General features: G+C 40.8%; 1 long non-coding RNA gene across 1 annotated transcript; it reads right to left on the bottom strand.

Moving 5' to 3' along the window:
- Window positions 1–997: 997 nt before the first annotated feature.
- Window positions 998–2,955, bottom strand: LOC114134638 (uncharacterized). Its single transcript, XR_003593420.1, has 4 exons — window positions 2,452–2,955; window positions 2,163–2,337; window positions 1,861–2,026; window positions 998–1,201 (listed from the first exon to the last, which is right to left on the bottom strand). It is a non-coding gene; the product is annotated as an uncharacterized LOC114134638 (long non-coding RNA).
- Window positions 2,956–19,950: the final 16,995 nt, after the last annotated feature.

Raw genomic sequence — 19,950 nt, 5'->3', positions numbered from 1 at the left:
TGTGCTCTTATTCGTTACCGTTTGGGTTAAGGGTAGGCAGGTTGCGGAGGGCCTTCAGAGCTGACTGATGAATTTGGAGCATCGACAGTGATGTGTTGGCAGTACAGGTGCAGCATAATGGTCCAGGGAGTCATGGGCCTTAACACACGCTGACCGTGTCAAATCAGCAGGTTTTGGAGCAAAAACCTGTTTGTTAAAACAACAACAAATATCAAACACACCGTGTACGTATCAATTCGTACGTTGAATGCTGGCCTGTCACAATAACAAAATTTGCCAGATGGTAAATTGTCCAATTAGTTATTGTCAGGGATGGCATAGTTATTTTGAAAAAGCAACTTTAATCTGATTACTGATTACTCTTTGAAAAAGTAACTTAGATTACTGACTACTTGACTTGGAAAGTTACATTAAAAGTAACTTTTTTAGTTACTTTCTGCATCTGTTGCCAATAATGTTCCACCACCTGTGAAAATTGCATCAAACTTTGCCAATAATGAAAGTTATTTTATGATGGTGATATCAACAATGTGTCTCCACTAATAAGGTTGATAAGATAGTTTAATGGTTACAACAGTACAAAAATAAAAACCTTTAGTAACTTTTGCATGTTTTTGTGTGTTCCACTGTTGTCTGGAAAACAATAACCAGGATTTAGACTCCCTCACCCTCCCAGCCCCAAGCGTCCAGGTTCTGTGTTACGGCCCTGCACTGTTAGACCTTTTATTGTAATTTTACCATTCTACAGTACCTTTACTGTTATGATATTTCACAGTTAATTTTTACTGTGAGTGTGCTTTACAGTTATAACTGCATTACTGTAAATGTAGTTTATAGTATAATACAGTAATTGTATTTTATAGTAAAGCTGGTCTACTGTAAACTTGTTTCACAACATAATGTCAGAGTTTTACTGTAAATTAAAGTTTACATTTTTTTAAGATAAGAATATTTTACCATAAACCGAAAAATTTCATAAAAGAAATTTTAGTCCAAGTACTGTGAATAACAGGTATTTATTTTCAGCAGATTTGTAGAAATAAAATCCATTTACATATTCGCAATGTCATAAAGAACAATGTCACAATACAATATAATGTGCTATAAAACAACGAAACCATAGAACACATTTCCTACATCAGAAGAACTTTTATTCCATTCGTCAAACAAAATCAGTGGGATCCATCTTGTGGAAGCTGAACTGTAAAGAATAAGACAGACAATGTGGGAGGTCATGAGATGGTCAGGAAGTTATCTACATTTTCAAATCGACAGGAAGGTTGACAAATTAAGCTGAAGTGACAATGTTCAAATGCATAAAATCTTTGTCATAAAGCAGCATTAAGTTGATAATTTGTTTTAAAAAAAAATCAATTGGACTGAAGTGATAATAGAAGCTGCATAAACAATGAGCAGGACTGGCTTCACTTCAGGGTTTTGGATTGTTTATGGCAAAAGCAGTCAGTCAGTCTTCAGTAATTCAAAAGATTGCGTACTACAAATGTCCCCAAGGGGACGATGAAGTACAACAATCTTTTTAGTCATTTTGTTGGTGCTGACGGATTACTGCAAAGGTGTGCCTAATAAACTGAAAACTGCATAGTATAAAAATACACCACACTTAAACGACTACACACTTATACATTTCTGTGATTTATTAAGAGATGCAGCGACATCCACTTTTTACCACGGACACAGAAAAGATGCAGGCTACTCTAAAGGGCTATTGTGTAGGAATCACATGCCATTTATAAATAATCATTAAAATCATATTAAAAAGGCTAAAGTAAAGTCAGAACATGCAAGATAGGAGGAAAAGACAACAAAATAATAAACATTTACATTTGGTAAAGTACTAACCTAGTTGGAAGTCCTCCATTCAAATTCAGCAAGTCGTTGGAAGAAGGTGGTGATCTGGGAGTTGACTCTGACTACTTTCCTCTTGACAAGACTTCCCGCCTTGCGGCTTGTACCGACTTTGGCTGTGCATTTGGTACCAACATCTGGATTGATCCTCACAAAGAATCTTTTAACAGAAATAAAATATATTAATTGTATTTTTTTAATGAAGACGTACAATACAGCAATCAGTTATGGTTCTTCATCATCAGTCAAACTGTCATTAAATTTAATTCATAAATGGCTTGGTGTAGAGTACTTACCGTTGTATCATCTCCAGCGTGGTGGATGCTGACTCCTGATACTCCAGATTGAAGACGTAATATGACCCAAAAAAGACAGCAAGGACGCTGGCAAAATCATGTAGTTGGTCTGGCTCGAAAAATACCTTCTCCTCCATACTGACCATCCACCGGGTTGCAGACATCAAGCTATTTCCTAAAATAGACAAACCCTTGTCAGGCTAACGCTAGTGAGTAAAAGTACAGACTACCATAACAATTACATACATTGCTACAAAAAAATTATAGTGATAGAAAATATTCCTCTTACCAAGCATGATTACCCTTGGTGTAGTGGGTAAGGTCATTTCCATTTCCAAGAACAAAGTTAGAATTCATCCTTGCTGACCTACGTAGCTAATCTGCACTTTTAACATCTGCAAGGTCATGGTTTAAACAAATGAACAGTCATTAGATGTAAAAAAAAAAAAAAGAGAAGGGGGGGAGGGTCAATTATCAGTTAAGGTTATATTGTTCGACAAAGGATGTAGCAACAATGCTAACAGACACTCAGCACTGAGCTCATCTCAACCCAAAGCCGCTCGAGGAAGATTAAGCGGCAAAAGTCAAGCTAAAACCTTCAACGGTAAAATTAGCACCTTAGCTAATGTTAATTCAGAACCAGCTCAAAAAATAACCATCATATTTTCCTTTCTTTCACCTCATTTACAGACACGTAACTTATAAGGTTGCAATATGCCAGTTATATAAACCACCAGAGTTAGTAACGTAAAGGTAACGTTATTTTACCAGGCTAACCAGCACAAACGAGCTCATGCTATCATGCTAAGTTATAGCATGATAGCTTGATGCTATAAGCTACGTTAACTCCATCTAAAATGTACATTTCCAGACTAGGTTTTGGCTTCAAACAGTTTTCTAAGACGTGGTTTTTTACCTGTCTTGAAGAGCTGAAGCAGTGTGAGCCCACAGCACGGAGACAGAGCTGCACTTGCACTTGGAGAGAAAAAGCTGGTTGGAAGCGAAGCTATGCTTGATGACGTAGTTAGATAAACTGCATGTTAATGTTAGCTAGGATGTGAAAAGAACAAAAGTACATTCTCTCTTTCTGCCTTAAAAATATGTTAACCACTAAAGGAGTAAAAATACAGAAACAGGGAACCACGATGAAGCAGCTATGATGACCGTTGGACATCAAATATAATTCTTACTGTATATTATAAGTACAGACCACTACTGTAATGTGTAAACAGTAAATTACTGCAACTTCAAAACATACAGTAAGTTACTGTAATACTATGTACTATACCCATAATGCAATGCAAATTACAGTAACTACTTGTAAAGATGTCTTATGGTAGTTTTACTGGGCATTTTGTGGTATTTAACTGTAGAAAATACAGCAAAGGCTAACAGTGTGCGTTTGCAGCTCACAGCGCTCCTCCTGCGGCTCCACAACTCAGATGGCTGCACAGATTTGTGACACCTATTTTAATAATAATGACTATAACGGCGTTTGGTTGCATAACGTTAATTTATGGCTGTTTTCACGTTCATTGCGCTGTTCATGTTAGTCTCGATGTTTGCGGTTTTCTGGAGCGCCGCGCGAAGCTCGACGGGGTTCGCAGCAAATATTTTAACTTGATATTAACAAAGACACAGCGGGACGGATCATCCGGGACACGATTCACCTGGAAGGTGGGTCCAGATAGATTCTGGGTCTTATTATGTGTATCCGCTTATTTCCAAGCCCAAAAAAGCAACTTCACGTTCTAAACGGAGCCCAAAAAAAGCGCAACCCACGACTCATTACATTTGCAAGCGACATTAGAAATAACAAGCCCAAAGCTGCTTATAATAATCAGACTTGACAGAAACTCAAAATAGTTCCTGATTTTCCAGCAACAAAATGCGCATCTCCCTCCTCCCTCCATTGTTTAAGTTTCTGATCAGCTGATAAATGTCGCGTAGAAACGGCGGTCGCTCCCCAAGACGCGCAGAGGAAATAAAATTACATTACTAAAGAAAATAGTAACGCACAGTGATTTGGATAAGTAACTTTAATCTGATTACAGGATTTGGAAGAGTAACGCGTTAGATTACTCGTTACTGGGGGGAAAAAAGTGGTCAGATAAGACAAAGTGACGAGGTAGCGCAGATCCTCAGAACACTTGCAAGCCGATTACGTCATAGCTCTGCACGTATTCTTGTGCTGATGCGTCATAGTTTGTGATGTCACTAGCGCTTTGTTGTGTAACAGGTATATAACTCCTGTTGGTAAAATTCTACCTCATTCTGAGTTACTACAAGAAGAAGAGGATCTGCGTTCAGCAAAATGGCTCCCAAAGATTTGATAAGAGAAGATCTCCAAGTCTTAGTGGAAGACAATGTAATTCCTGCAATAGAGGAATATTACCACCAAGTCCGGTGGGAAGACTGGGAGGATCTGACAACAGGATACGAGTACATCAAAGAGAACACTAAATATCTCTTGAAATACCTGACGACCGTGTTTCAAGATGCAGTATCGGACCTGATTGAGTACCAGAAGTTCTCATATGAAGACTTGAAAGCAAAATTTGGAAATTTGATTTCTCAGGCCTTCGTCTGGGCTATGGGCTTTGATGACACCGTTGAAGAGGAGTGCACGGAGATAATAAACATGCTTTTCTTAAAGCATGTTGTTTCGATGGTGACACCTCCGTTGGACGATGAAGACCCCATCGAGTGGCTGAAGGTGGAGCTAGAATTTAGTTCTCTCCTGAATCCTGTCATCTGGTTCGTCCAGAAACTGTTTTCTATCAGGAAGTCATTCGAGGCATACCAAAAAGACGGCGTACGGCTTTTTGTTAAGTCGTTGATGTCTAAAGGAATCAGGGAGTCAAAGACACCCTGGTGTCTTAGTTTCCTGAAAGACACTCAAGATCGTATTGTCGACAAAATCTGTGCTGAATTTGAGGGACGGCTGTACAATATCCAGCGGAAATGGATTCCTGCCTTGAGCAAGAAAGTTTTTAGTGATCTCACTAAAAACTTTGAGTGTTCTGCTGGATGGACGCTGTCCTTCATGGAGCACGAGGTAGTCGACGATGTGATAGTGTCATGTCTTGAAAGGCACCTGATAAAACGGCAGGAAAAAAGGGGCAGCTTTATTAAAAGGATTTTTTCTAGCGCTGTTAAAAGCTTGAGAAACTATTTCTCTAAGTGAGATTCCTCTCTGTGCCTCCATCGGTCACGGACCCATGATGCCTCTCTGTGGTTCCGTCAATTCTGGCCCAAAGAAGCCTCCACACTCAACATCCGTTTCCAGCGACAAGGTCCCTTAGCCCTCCGCTAGTCCCAGAGCCTCCTGCTGTGGAGCCTCCAGCTGTGGAGCCTCCAGCAGTGGAGCCTCCAGCTGTGGAGCCTCCGGCTGTGAAGCCTCCGGCTGTGGAGCCTCCAGCTGTCGAGCCATCAGCTGTGGAGCCTCCAGCTGTGGAGCCTCCAGCTGTGGAGCCATCAGCTGTTGAGCCTCCAGCTGTGGAGTCATCAGCTGGAACGACCAAACTAATTTGGATAATTTTGAACTGAGATGTATCGCAGAGACTTTAGGTAAGATTGAAATCTATAATCTACCCGACCTAAAACTTTCTGTATCTGAATTTTCTTTTCCCGTGTTGCTTTGGAAGGGCTGCATGTTTCCAATCTCCTTGAAGAAATGTAAACATAACGCTCCTTCCCACCTCACCCCTCCTGCCATGGCCCTGTGACGTCTTTGTTTTGCCCTTTGTTTTGTCTGAATGTTACCATTTGCCCTAATGCGTCCTTTCCTCTTTTTTATTTTATTTTGTTAGAAACTGTGTAGTACTCACTGTTAACCCAGAAAAGGATTATTTTAGTTTATTAGTAATATTAGAAATTGTGGAGTACGCACTATTTAGATCAATATTATATAGGCGAGAAATGGAATCAGAATCAGAATAACTACAAACTACGACTCCTGTTCTCCCAACCCAGAATTAGACCAGAGGATATTTAGTAACCTGAACAGGATCAACTAGTTTACATCCTTTAGATCAACATTAGATTCTTTTTCTTCTTTTGCTCTTTCCTTCGGTTTGTTTCCTTTTAAATCCTGTAAAGCACTTTGTATTATTGCCTTGTTGCTGAAAATGTGCTATTTAAATAAAATTACCTTTACCTTCAGCTGGCGAGCCTCCGGCATTTATACAATTATTATTACTTATTGTTTAAAAAGAGCTGCACAGAGATTGCATGTTCTCCCTGTGCATGGTGGTTTCTCTCCGGGTACTCCGGCTTCCTCCCACAGTACAAAAACATCACTGTTAAGTAAATTGGTCTCTCTAAATTCTCCCTAGGTTTCAGTGTGTTCACCACCACTGGAGATAAGCACCAGCATCACTCGTGACCCCTGTAGGGATAAACGTGTAAAATAGTGGATGGATGGATTATGTAAAAAGTTCACGTGTTTCAGGAACTAAATTGTTTCCCCCACAAAACTTGCTAAGCCTGGTGGTTGGGACACTCGGCAGTCATTCATTCAGCGGCCCGCCGAGTTTTTAGGTTAAAAAATGTTTAAAGTTGACAGAAAATTTGAAAATATCACTTGATGGTTGTGTGTCATTAACAGACTAGTAGATTAATACGTGAACACCAACTATAAAGTCTTAAAAAGGTTCTGATTAAAAAACTAAAATAAATAAACAGTGCTAAGCCTGGTGGCCCGCCAGGCTTATAAAACACTGGGGGAAACCCTGATATTATATTAATTATACACAGACTCACATTTATATATATACAAATATATATATATATATATATATATATATATATATATATATATACAGATTCACATTTGTGAGTCTGTATATAATTTTGAAAACCCCCCCAAAAAACAACCAAACATTTAATACAGAAATGTGGGCATAATGAAAAATATATTCACTCCATCCTCAAAGGTTACCATATTTTCCTCACTATGAGGCGCACCACATTATAAGGCGCACCTTCAATGAATGGCCTATTTTAAAACTTTTTTCATATATAAGGTGCACCGCATTATAAGGCGCATAGAATAGACGCTACAGTAGAGGCTGGGGTTACGTTATGCATCCATTAGATGGAGCTGTGATAAAGGGAATGTCAACAAAATAGTCAGATAGGTCAGTCAAACTTTATTAATAGATTACAAACCAGCGTTCTGAAAACTCTGTTCGTTCCCAAAATGAACAAACATCTGTTTTATTATTTTCCCCGAGGTAAAGTCAGTGACGTGGTATTTTCGTGACACAGTTTATCTTTTAACAGCAGCAAGGTATAACATATAGTGGAGGGGAACTTTTCCTCGATTCAATAGACACGTAAAAAACAGTCTGGTACTGTTACGGTAAATCAAACGTTAGTGCAATCATAATATATATCCACTTCCGCACCATTGATTGGTTCATGTTAAATTCTCTCGCTGCTGCTCTATTCACGTGTTCTACTGCGTCACTGATCGCCTTGAGCTTAAACTCTGCGTCGTAAGCGTGTCTCTTAATAGGAGCCATTTTGGGGTCTAAACACAAAACCCAGTGTGCACCGCGCGCTTCTTCTTCTACGGGGGAAAATGAAGTCGGCGGCTGCTTACCGTAGTTGTGAGACCTGCTGTGGCTCAATATTGGTCCATATATAAGGCGCACTGGATTATAAGGCGCACTGTCGGCTTTTGAGAAAATTGAAGGTTTTTAGGTGCGCCTTATAGTGCGGAAAATACGGTATTTACTTTTCTATAACTACAAAAAGTAGTGGGGGAAAAAGGGGGCTAAATGTCTTTTACCCCCCTTTCGCCCCCAGCCTCCAGGTTCTGCTTTACGGCCCTGTGTTTGCTGTCCTCCTGCGGCTCCACAACCCAGACAGCTGCACAGATTTGGGACATTTATCCTAATATTAATTATTATAATGGCGTTTAGATGCGCAACTTTACGGACACGTTCATTTGTGGCCGTTTTTACGTTTATTGTGCTGTTCATATTAGTCTCAATATCTGCTGTTTTTTGGAGCGCAACGCGAAGCTCAACGTCATTCAGTTAATATAAATATATTTGTATCTATACATATATTTATATTAACTGAATAAACAAAGACACATATGAACATTTCCCTGTTCATCCAGGAAATGGTGGACAGCAGGGAGAGCCTGACTAAAACCACCCAGATGTCGGTCAACATCTGGGTCTTATTTTGAGTCTCCGCTTATTTCCAAGCTCAAATGAGCAACTTCACGTTCAAAAACAAGCCCAAAAAACCGCAACCCGCGACTCATTAGGTTTGCTAGCAAGGTTAGAAAAAAACAAGCCCAAAGTCACTTATAATAATCGGACTTGACAGAAACTCAAAATAGTTCCTGATTTTCCAGCAACAAAATGCGCATCTCCCTCCTCCCTCCATTGTTTAAGTTTCTGATCAGCTGATAAATGTCGCGTAGAAACGGCGGTCGCTCCCCAAGACGCGCAGAGGAAATAAAATTACATTACTAAAGAAAATAGTAACGCACAGTGATTTGGATAAGTAACTTTAATCTGATTACAGGATTTGGAAGAGTAACGCGTTAGATTACTCGTTACTGGGGGGAAAAAAGTGGTCAGATGAGACAAAGTGACGAGGTAGCGCAGATCGTCAGAACACTTGCAAGCCGATTACGTCATAGCTCTGCACGTATTCTTGTGCTGATGCGTCATAGTTTGTGATGTCACTAGCGCTTTGTTGTGTAACAGGTATATAACTCCTGTTGGTAAAATTCTACCTCATTCTGAGTTACTACAAGAAGAAGAGGATCTGCGTTCAGCAAAATGGCTCCCAAAGATTTGATAAGAGAAGATCTCCAAGTCTTAGTGGAAGACAATGTAATTCCTGCAATAGAGGAATATTACCACCAAGTCCGGTGGGAAGACTGGGAGGATCTGACAACAGGATACGAGTACATCAAAGAGAACACTAAATATCTCTTGAAATACCTGACGACCGTGTTTCAAGATGCAGTATCGGACCTGATTGAGTACCAGAAGTTCTCATATGAAGACTTGAAAGCAAAATTTGGAAATTTGATTTCTCAGGCCTTCGTCTGGGCTATGGGCTTAGATGACACCGTTGAAGAGGAGTGCACGGAGATAATAAACATGCTTTTCTTAAAGCATGTTGTTTCGATGGTGACACCTCCGTTGGACGATGAAGACCCCATCGAGTGGCTGAAGGTGGAGCTAGAATTTAGTTCTCTCCTGAATCCTGTCATCTGGTTCGTCCAGAAACTGTTTTCTATCAGGAAGTCATTCGAGGAATACCAAAAAGACGGCGTACGGCTTTTTGTTAAGTCGTTGATGTCTAAAGGAATCAGGGAGTCAAAGACACCCTGGTGTCTTAGCTTCTTGAGGGACACTCAGGATCGTATTGTCGATAAAATCTGTGCTGAATTTGAGGGACGGCTGTACAATATCCAGCGGAAATGGATTCCTGCCTTGAGCAAGAAAGTTTTTAGTGATCTCACTAAAAACTTTGAGTGTTCTGCTGGATGGACGCTGTCCTTCATGGAGCACGAGGCAGTCGACGATGTGATAGTGTCATGTCTTGAAAGGCACCTGATAAAACGGCAGGAAAAAAGGGGCAGCTTTATTAAAAGGATTTTTTCTAGCGCTGTTAAAAGCTTGAGAAACTATTTCTCTAAGTGAGATTCCTCTCTGTGCCTCCATCGGTCACGGACCCATGATGCCTCTCTGTGGTTCCGTCAATTCTGGCCCAAAGATGCCTCCACATGCAACATCCGTTTCCAGCGACAAGGTCCCTTAGCCTCCAGCTGTTGAGCCTCCAGCTGTGGAGCCATCAGCTGTCGAGCCTCCAGCTGTGGAGCCTCCAGCTGTCGAGCCATCAGCTGTGGAGCCTCCAGCTGTGGAGCCTCCAGCTGTTGAGCCTCCAGCTGTGGAGCCATCAGCTGTTGAGCCTCCAGCTGTGGAGTCATCAGCTGGAACGACCAAACTAATTTGGATAATTTTGAACTGAGATGTATCGCAGAGACTTTAGGTAAGATTGAAATCTATAATCTACCCGACCTAAAACTTTCTGTATCTGAATTTTCTTTTCCCGTGTTGCTTTGGAAGGGCTGCATGTTTCCAATCTCCTTGAAGAAATGTAAACATAACGCTCCTTCCCACCTCACCCCTCCTGCCATGGCCCTGTGACGTCTTTGTTTTGCCCTTTGTTTTGTCTGAATGTTACCATTTGCCCTAATGCGTCCTTTCCTCTTTTTTATTTTATTTTGTTAGAAACTGTGTAGTACTCACTGTTAACCCAGAAAAGGATTAATTTAGTTTATTAGTAATATTAGAAATTGTGGAGTACGCACTATTTAGATCAATATTATATAGGCGAGAAATGGAATCAGAATCAGAATCAGAATAACTACAAACTACGACTCCTGTTCTCCCAACCCAGAATTAGACCAGAGGATATTTAGTAACCTGAACAGGATCAACTAGTTTACATCCTTTAGATCAACATTAGATTCTTTTTCTTCTTTTGCTCTTTCCTTCGGTTTGTTTCCTTTTAAATCCTGTAAAGCACTTTGTATTATTGCCTTGTTGATGAAAATGTGCTATTTAAATAAAATTACCTTTACCTTCAGCAGGCAAGCCTCCGGCATTTATACAATTTTTATTACTTATTGTTTAAAAAGAGCTGCACAGAGATTGCATGTTCTCCCTGTGCATGGTGGTTTCTCTCCGGGTACTCCGGCTTCCTCCCACAGTACAAAAACATCACTGTTAAGTAAATTGGTCTCTCTAAATTCTCCCTAGGTTTCAGTGTGTTCACCACCACTGGAGATAAGCACCAGCATCACTCGTGACCCCTGTAGGGATAAACGTGTAAAATAGTGAATGGATGGATTATGTAAAAAGTTCACGTGTTTCAGGAACTAAATTGTTTCCCCCCACAAAACCTGCTAAGCCTGGTGGTTGGGACACTCGGCAGTCATTCATTCAGCGGTCCGCCGAGTTTTTAGGTTAAAAAATGTTTAAAGTTGACAGGAAATTTGAAAATATCACTTGATAGTTGTGTGTCATTAACAGACTAGTAGATTAATACCTGAACACCAACTATAAAGTCTTAAAAAGGTTCTGATTAAAAAACACTAAAAAAAATAAACAGTGCTAAGCCTGGTGGCCCGCCAGGCTTATAAAACACTGGGGGAAACCCTGATATTATATTAATTATACACAGACTCACATTTATATAAATATATATATATATACAGACTCACATTTATAAATATATATATATACATATACATATATATATATGTATATATATACACAGACTCACATTTATATATATAAATATATATATATAAATATATATATATACAGATTCACATTTGTGAGTCTGTATATAATTTTGAAAACCCCCCCAAAAAACAACCAAACCTTTAATACAGAAATGTGGGCATAATGAAAAATATATTCAATGCATGCTCAAAGGTTACCATATTTTCCTCACTATGAGGCGCACCACATTATAAGGCGCACCTTCAATGAATGGCCTATTTTAAAACTTTTTTCATATATAAGGTGCACCGCAATATAAGGTGCATAGAATAGAGGCTACAGTAGAGGCTGGGGTTACGTTATGCATCCATTAGATGGAGCTGTGATAAAGGGAATGTCAACAAAATAGTCAGATAGGTCAGTCAAACTTTATTAATAGATTACAAACCAGCGTTCTGAAAACTCTGTTCGTTCCCAAAATGAACAAACAGCTGTTTTATTATTTTCCCCGAGGTAAAGTCAGTGACGTGGTATTTTTGTGACACAGTTTATCTTTTAACAGCAGCAAGGTATAACATATAGTGGAGGGGAACTTTTCCTCGATTCAATAAACACGTAAAAAACAGTCTGATACTGTTACGGTAAATCAAACGTTAGTGCAATCATAATATATATCCACTTCCGCACCATTGATTGGTTCATGTTAAATTCTCTGGCTGCTGCTCTATTCACGTGTTCTACTGCGTCACTGATCGCCTTGAGCTTAAACTCTGCGTCGTAAGCGTGTCTCTTAATAGGAGCCATTTTGGGGTCTTTACACAAAACCCAGTGTGCACCGCGCGCTTCTTCTTCTACGGGGGAAAATGAAGTCGGCGGCTGCTTACCGTAGTTGTGAGACCTGCTGTGGCTCAATATTGGTCCATATATAAGGCGCACTGGATTATAAGGCGCACTGTCGGCTTTTGAGAAAATTGAAGGTTTTTAGGTGCGCCTTATAGTGCGGAAAATACGGTATTTACTTTTCTATAACTACAAAAAGTAGTGGGGGAAAAAGGGGGCTAAATGTCTTTTACCCCCCTTTCGCCCCCAGCCTCCAGGTTCTGCTTTACGGCCCTGTGTTTGCTGTCCTCCTGCGGCTCCACAACCCAGACAGCTGCACAGATTTGGGACATTTATCCTAATATTAATTATTATAATGGCGTTTAGATGCGCAACTTTACGGACACGTTCATTTGTGGCCGTTTTTACGTTTATTGTGCTGTTCATATTAGTCTCAATATCTGCTGTTTTTTGGAGCGCAACGCGAAGCTCAACGTCATTCAGTTAATATAAATATATTTGTATCTATACATATATTTATATTAACTGAATAAACAAAGACACATATGAACATTTCCCTGTTCATCCAGAAAATGGTGGACAGCAGGAAGAGCCTGACTAAAACCACCCAGATGTCGGTCAACATCTGGGTCTTATTTTGAGTCTCCGCTTATTTCCAAGTCCAAATGAGCAACTTCACGTTCAAAAACAAGCCCAAAAAACCGCAACCCGCGACTCATTAGGTTTGCTAGCAACGTTAGAAAAAAACAAGCCCAAAGTCACTTATAATAATCGGACTTGACAGAAACTCAAAATAGTTCCTGATTTTCCAGCAACAAAATGCGCATCTCCCTCCTCCCTCCATTGTTTAAGTTTCTGATCAGCTGATAAATGTCGCGTAGAAACGGCGGTCGCTCCCCAAGACGCGCAGAGGAAATAAAATTACATTACTAAAGAAAATAGTAACGCACAGTGATTTGGATAAGTAACTTTAATCTGATTACAGGATTTGGAAGAGTAACGCGTTAGATTACTCGTTACTGGGGGAAAAAAGTGGTCAGATAAGACAAAGTGACGAGGTAGCGCAGATCGTCAGAACACTTGCAAGCCGATTACGTCATAGCTCTGCACGTATTCTTGTGCTGATGCGTCATAGTTTGTGATGTCACTAGCGCTTTGTTGTGTAACAGGTATATAACTCCTGTTGGTAAAATTCTACCTCATTCTGAGTTACTACAAGAAGAAGCGGATCTGCGTTCAGCAAAATGGCTCCCAAAGATTTGATAAGAGAAGATCTCCAAGTCTTAGTGGAAGACAATGTAATTCCTGCAATAGAGGAATATTACCACCAAGTCCGGTGGGAAGACTGGGAGGATCTGACAACAGGATACGAGTACATCAAAGAGAACACTAAATATCTCTTGAAATACCTGACGACCGTGTTTCAAGATGCAGTATCGGATTTGATTGAGTACCAGAAGTTCTCATATGAAGACTTGAAAGCAAAATTTGGGAATCTGATTTCTCAAGCCTTCGTCTGGGCTATGGGCTTTGATGACACCGTTGAAGAGGAGTGCACGGAGATAATAAACATGCTTTTCTTAAAGCATGTTGTTTCGATGGTGACATCTCCGTTGGACGATGAAGACCCCATCGAGTGGCTGAAGGTGGAGCTAGAATTTAGTTCTCTCCTGAATCCTGTCATCTGGTTCGTCCAGAAACTGTTTTCAATCAGGAAGTCATTCGAGGTATACCAAAAAGACGGCGTACGACTTTTTGTTAAGTCGTTGATGTCTAAAGGAATCAGGGAGTCGAAGACACCCTGGTGTCTTAGCTTCCTGAGGGACACTCAAGATCGTATTGTCGATAAAATCTGTGCTGAATTTGAGGGACGGCTGTACAATATCCAGCGGAAATGGATTCCTGCCTTGAGCAAGAAAGTTTTTAGCGATATCACTAAAAACTTTGGGTGTTCTGCTGGATGGACGCTGTCCTTCATGGAGCACGAGGTAGTCGACGATGTGATAGTGTCATGTCTTGAAAGGCACCTGATAAAACGACAGGAAAAAAGGGGCAGCTTTATTAAAAGGATTTTTTCTAGCGCTGTTAAAAGCTTGAGAAACTAAGTGTCACTAAGTGAGGGTAAATAGTACTGGTGAGTCTCCAGCTGTCGAGGAAATAAATAAACAGTGCTAACCCTGGTGGCCCACCAGGCTCATAAAACACTGGGGGAAACCCTGATATTATATTAATTATATACAGACTCACATTTTAAGCCTTATTTATGTTAATTATATCATCTTACAGCTAATGGAAACAAGACATTTAAGAACAGAATTTTGTCAGACTGATAAAAAAAAAAAATTAATACAGAAATGTGGGCTTAATGAAAAATATATTCAATGCATTTGTTACCGGCACCAGATCCAGGGGAATCTGAGCCAGTATCAAGTGGTGCACAGGCACATGAATCCTGTGCAACCAATATCTGTGGATCACAGAGGAAGCGAGTTGAAACAAAGTTACTCTGGCAGAGCTCGTTTATTCTGAATTAAATAAATACAATTACAATACAATTCAAATTCAGTCAACAACATCCGGAGTTTCCACAAAGAAATAAAATAAAATAAAATAAAATCCTCAAATACAATAACATAATAGCAGGAAAATTAGCTAAATTAACATAACCAAAGTGAACTAAACATCTACAACAGTGGTCCCCAACCTTTAAGAACCCGCGATAGGCGAAATCCGTGAAGTAGGAACCTTTATTTTTTCCATAGTACATTGAAACCAAAGAACAAAACCTTTTTACAGGCCCAAACATTTGGTTAACAAATGAAAAGTACTGTATAAACATTTTTTTTTTTTTTACAAATAACTACTGTACTGTAAAATAATAATTTTAATACGAACTGAAGGCGGATTCCTGTGTCCGAATTGCGGAGATCAGCGCCGCCCCACCGCGACCTGAGTTATTGGATTAGAACGGGAGAAAATAAAAAACTGATTATGAAAAAAAACAACAAAGTACAGTAGGACAAATAGTGACTCACGTGTATTTCACAGCTCTTCTGACTGAGCCGCTGCATCCTGACTTCGCTCTGTAGCGTTTTTTTTCTTTTCTTCTAAAGCCCGCGGTGCAGGTGTGTTTTATTGAGAGAAGAACATAGTTATCTGTAGCTGTTGTCGCTCTTTTTTCTTCTGGGCAAAAAGATTCTTATAAACCGACATGCCACCATCGATTATGTTAAATATAGCTTGCTGTTTTACTATGTGTACATATTAAACCGCAACGTTGTTGACACACAGGTAGAGAAGAAGCGGAGAGACTGTTCAGCCAATCAGAATGCAGAACACAAGCAGCGAGACCGTGAAAGGTGAACCGCGGTGAATAGCGAGGGTTCACTGTACTCCGATGTTGTTTTGTTACTCATTCTGCTGCAAGTTGGCTCAATTTTGACGCGCAAGACGTAGCCGGTAAAATCCGGTTTAGGATTTTCAAAATAAAAGATCCGGAAGTAGTTCATTATTTCTTGCGCGGCCCGGTACCAATTGGGCCCGGTGGTTGGGGACCACTGATCTACAACACATACCAACGTTTGTCAGTTACAACTGTTTTAACGTTCGTCAGTTGCAACCGTTACAGTGGCTACAAAGGAGACCAGGAGACAAATAAATACACTTTTATGAGAAATAAAAATATTATAATGCTACCCAAATATAAACACCATGTAGACTGATCAAGCGATATGAATAAATTTCAAAATCTCAAGGCTCCAACAACGAAAAGCGACACAGATAAACGGTCATATAAAACTGTGCAAATTACACATCTAAGTTATTCAATAGATTCCAAAGCTAATCTTTATATATGTACAGAACATTTTTAAATGGCTTATGAGAGTTGCCTTTTTATCGTACCTGTGGATCACAGAGGAAGCGAGTTGAAAACAAAGTTACTCTCGTTTATTCTGATCCGCGCATGCCCAGAGCCAGGAAACTCGTTCTCGTTAGACCCACAGCGGCACGACAGCGCCCCCATTGGCAAGAAGATACATGCTCACAACAAACACGTCTATATACATAAGAAAAAAAAACAAAGACAAAAGACAAGACCAATTCTTGACCAATTTTGAAAAAATAGGTGGTGTATTTTTTTAATTTATTTTGTACTTTTTCTTAACCCACTACACTCTCCCCCGTTTTAAAAGACGTCTCCAGACATCCGGAATAGAATTAACAAATATAACCATGGAAAGTCAGGTTTGTCGCTCAAAATGTCTATCATTTGTCAAAGTGTCACTGTACTAAAATGTCCATATTGGCATACGGTCGGATGTAGCAGGGTAAGACAGTATGGGGCAAGGAAGACACGCAATCATCAGGTTTACTCCAATCAATCAATCAATCAATCAATCAAATCAATCAAATTTTATTTGTATAGCACATTTCAGCAGCAAGGCATTTCAAAGTGCTCTACATCATATCAAACACAGAAACACAAAGCAACGTAGAATCAACAATCAAACAACAATCACATTAATTCAGGTTCCATCAATAACTTTGTAATTGATTAGGTTTCAAATACAATCCTAAACAGGTGGGTTTTTAGTCAAGTTTGCATCCATAGAAGGTTTTACCTGTTACACTCCTACTGTGTTATATGGAACAAAATACCTGTTGCTATTTTTATTCCCACTCAAACTCACAATCAGTTTAAAACGATGTAAACAACATTTTAATGGGCTTCCGGCTCCGTACACGTCTTTCACAGAATTTCGCTCAGGGACTCTGCCGTCCCTCACGAATTTTTGTGCAAATCTATGGTACCTGTTAGTGTCTAGAATTTACAGGGTTTGTGTTACGCGCAGTGATCCTCAGTCACTCGCCGTTTTTCTTCTGGCACTACTCCAGGTTGCAATGGGTGATAGGATGGTTGACCCAGCTGGTCATATGTGAAGACATCTCTAGGTTTTACAGCTCTGGCTGACCTCCTTACTGGCAGCACTTCTTCTTCTGGTGTGTGCATGCCAAGCTCGGAACTATCCCCTTGTTCCTCCAACCCTCCATTTTCCACCTCATTCTCCACTGATGGTTCTCCATACAGTTCTTCAGTTAGTGGTGCCACTGGAGGTACAAATTCTTGTACAACCACTGACTGTGTTGAACTTTGCTGTTGCATTTCAACATTCTGTCCTAAATGTCCTGCAGGCTGGAACTGTGAAGCTCCTGTTCTGAGATTACTGTGGATATTTGGCTAAAGAACATTAACAGGAATAGTTCTGAGGACATAGTTGTACTCTTCTTCCTCGTCAGAATTTTCATATTTCTGCTCAACTGTCAGATTGTCATTATTCTGGCATTCAGTCTGCCTTCGTGTTTGGTTTGAGAACGGAGCCCAAAAAGAACGGAGCCCAAAAAGAAGTGCAACCCACGACTCATTAAATTTGCAAGCGACATTAGAAATAACAAGCCCAAAGCTGCTTGTAATAATCAGACTTGACAAAAGAAACTAAAAATAGTTCCTGATGTTCCAGCAACAAAATGCGCATCTCCCTCCTCCCTCCATTGTTTAAGTTTCTGATCAGCTGATAAATGTCGCATAGAAACGGCGCCAAGATGCGCAGAGGAAATAAAATTACATTACTAAAGAAAATAGTAACGCACAGTGATTTGGATGAATAATTTTAATCTGATTACAGGATTTGGAAGAGTAACGCGTTAGATTACTCGTTACTAGGGGGAAAAAAGTGGTCAGATAAGACAAAGTGACGAGGTAGCGCAGATCCTCAGAACACTTGCAAGCCGATTACGTCATAGCTCTGCACGTATTCTTGTGCTGATGCGTCATAGTTTGTGATGTCACTAGCGCTTTGTTGTGTAACAGGTATATAACTCCTGTTGGTAAAATTCTACCTCATTCTGAGTTACTACAAGAAGAAGAGGATCTGCGTTCAGCAAAATGGCTCCCAAAGATTTGATAAGAGAAGATCTCCAAGTCTTAGTGGAAGACAATGTAATTCCTGCAATAGAGGAATATTACCACCAAGTCCGGTGGGAAGACTGGGAGGATCTGACAACAGGATACGAGTACATCAAAGAGAACACTAAATATCTCTTGAAATACCTGACGACCGTGTTTCAAGATGCAGTATCGGACCTGATTGAGTACCAGAAGTTCTCATATGAAGACTTGAAAGCTAAATTTGGAAATTTGATTTCTCAGGCCTTCGTCTGGGCTATGGGCTTTGATGACACCGTTGAAGAGGAGTGCACGGAGATAATCAACATGCTTTTCTTAAAGCATGTTGTTTCGATGGTGACATCTCCGTTGGACGATGAAGACCCCATCGAGTGGCTGAAGGTGGAGCTAGAATTTAGTTCTCTCCTGAATCCTGTCATCTGGTTCGTCCAGAAACTGTTTTCTATCAGGAAGTCATTCGAGGAATACCAAAAAGACGGCGTACGGCTTTTTGTTAAGTCGTTGATGTCTAAAGGAATCAGGGAGTCAAAGACACCCTGGTGTCTTAGCTTCTTGAGGGACACTCAGGATCGTATTGTCGATAAAATCTGTGCTGAATTTGAGGGACGGCTGTACAATATCCAGCGGAAATGGATTCCTGCCTTGAGCAAGGAAGTTTTTAGTGATCTCACTAAAAACTTTGAGTGTTCTGCTGGATGGACGCTGTCCTTCATGGAGCACGAGGTAGTCGACGATGTGATAGTGTCATGTCTTGAAAGGCACCTGATAAAACGGCAGGAAAAGAGGGGCAGCTTTATTAAAAGGATTTTTTCTAGCGCTGCTAAAAGCTTGAGACACTATTTCTCTAAGTGAGATTCCTCTCTGTGCCTCCATCGGTCACGGACCCATGATGCCTCTCTGTGGTTCCGTCAATTCTGGCCCAAAGAAGCCTCCACATGCAACATCCGTTTCCAGCGACAAGGTCCCTTAGCCCTCCGCTAGTCCCAGAGCCTCCGGCTGTGGAGCCTCCAGCCGTCGAGCCTCCAGCAGTGGAGCCTCCAGCTGTGGAGCCTCCAGCTGTGAAGCCTCCAGCTGTGGAGCCTCCAGCTGTGGAGCCTCCAGCTGTGAAGCCTCCAGCTGTGGAGCCTCCAGCAGTGGAGCCTCCAGCTGTGAAGCCTCCAGCTGTGGAGCCTCCAGCAGTGGAGCCTCCAGCTGTGAAGCCTCCAGCTGTTGAGCCTCCAGCTGTTGAGCCTCCAGCTGTGGAGCCTCCAGCTGTTGAGCCTCCAGCTGTGGAGCCTCCAGCTGTGGAGCCTCCAGCTGTGGAGCCTCCAGCTGTTGAGCCTCCAGCTGTGGAGCCTCCAGCTGTGGAGCCTCCAGCTGTGGAGCCTCCAGCTGTCAGGATACACCCTGGATTTATTTATGATAACAGGATTTTTGCCGTTTGGAGCTTGTGGATTCCTGGCTTATCGACAAATTTATGACGGACTTGGCCGAACTAGCAAACACTCAGACTGTTGGTGTGGACAGAGAGGCAAGTTGGATGTGAGTCTTGCTGAGGACTCAAAACTCACTAACAGGATGGAATCGATCTTGGAGAAGTTGCTAGTTTCGGCTCAGTGGAACGACCAAACTAATTTGGATAATTTTGAACTGAGATGCATCGCAGAGACTTTAGGTAAGATTGAAATCTATAATCTACCCGACCTAAAACTTTCTGTATCTGAATTTTCTT

This window comes from Xiphophorus couchianus, chromosome 19 (genome assembly GCF_001444195.1).
Source record: "Xiphophorus couchianus chromosome 19, X_couchianus-1.0, whole genome shotgun sequence".
In the NCBI taxonomy this organism is placed as follows: Eukaryota; Metazoa; Chordata; class Actinopteri; order Cyprinodontiformes; family Poeciliidae; genus Xiphophorus; species Xiphophorus couchianus.
Note: the sequence above shows the minus strand (reverse complement) of the source record. Positions and strands in the feature narration are given on the sequence as shown.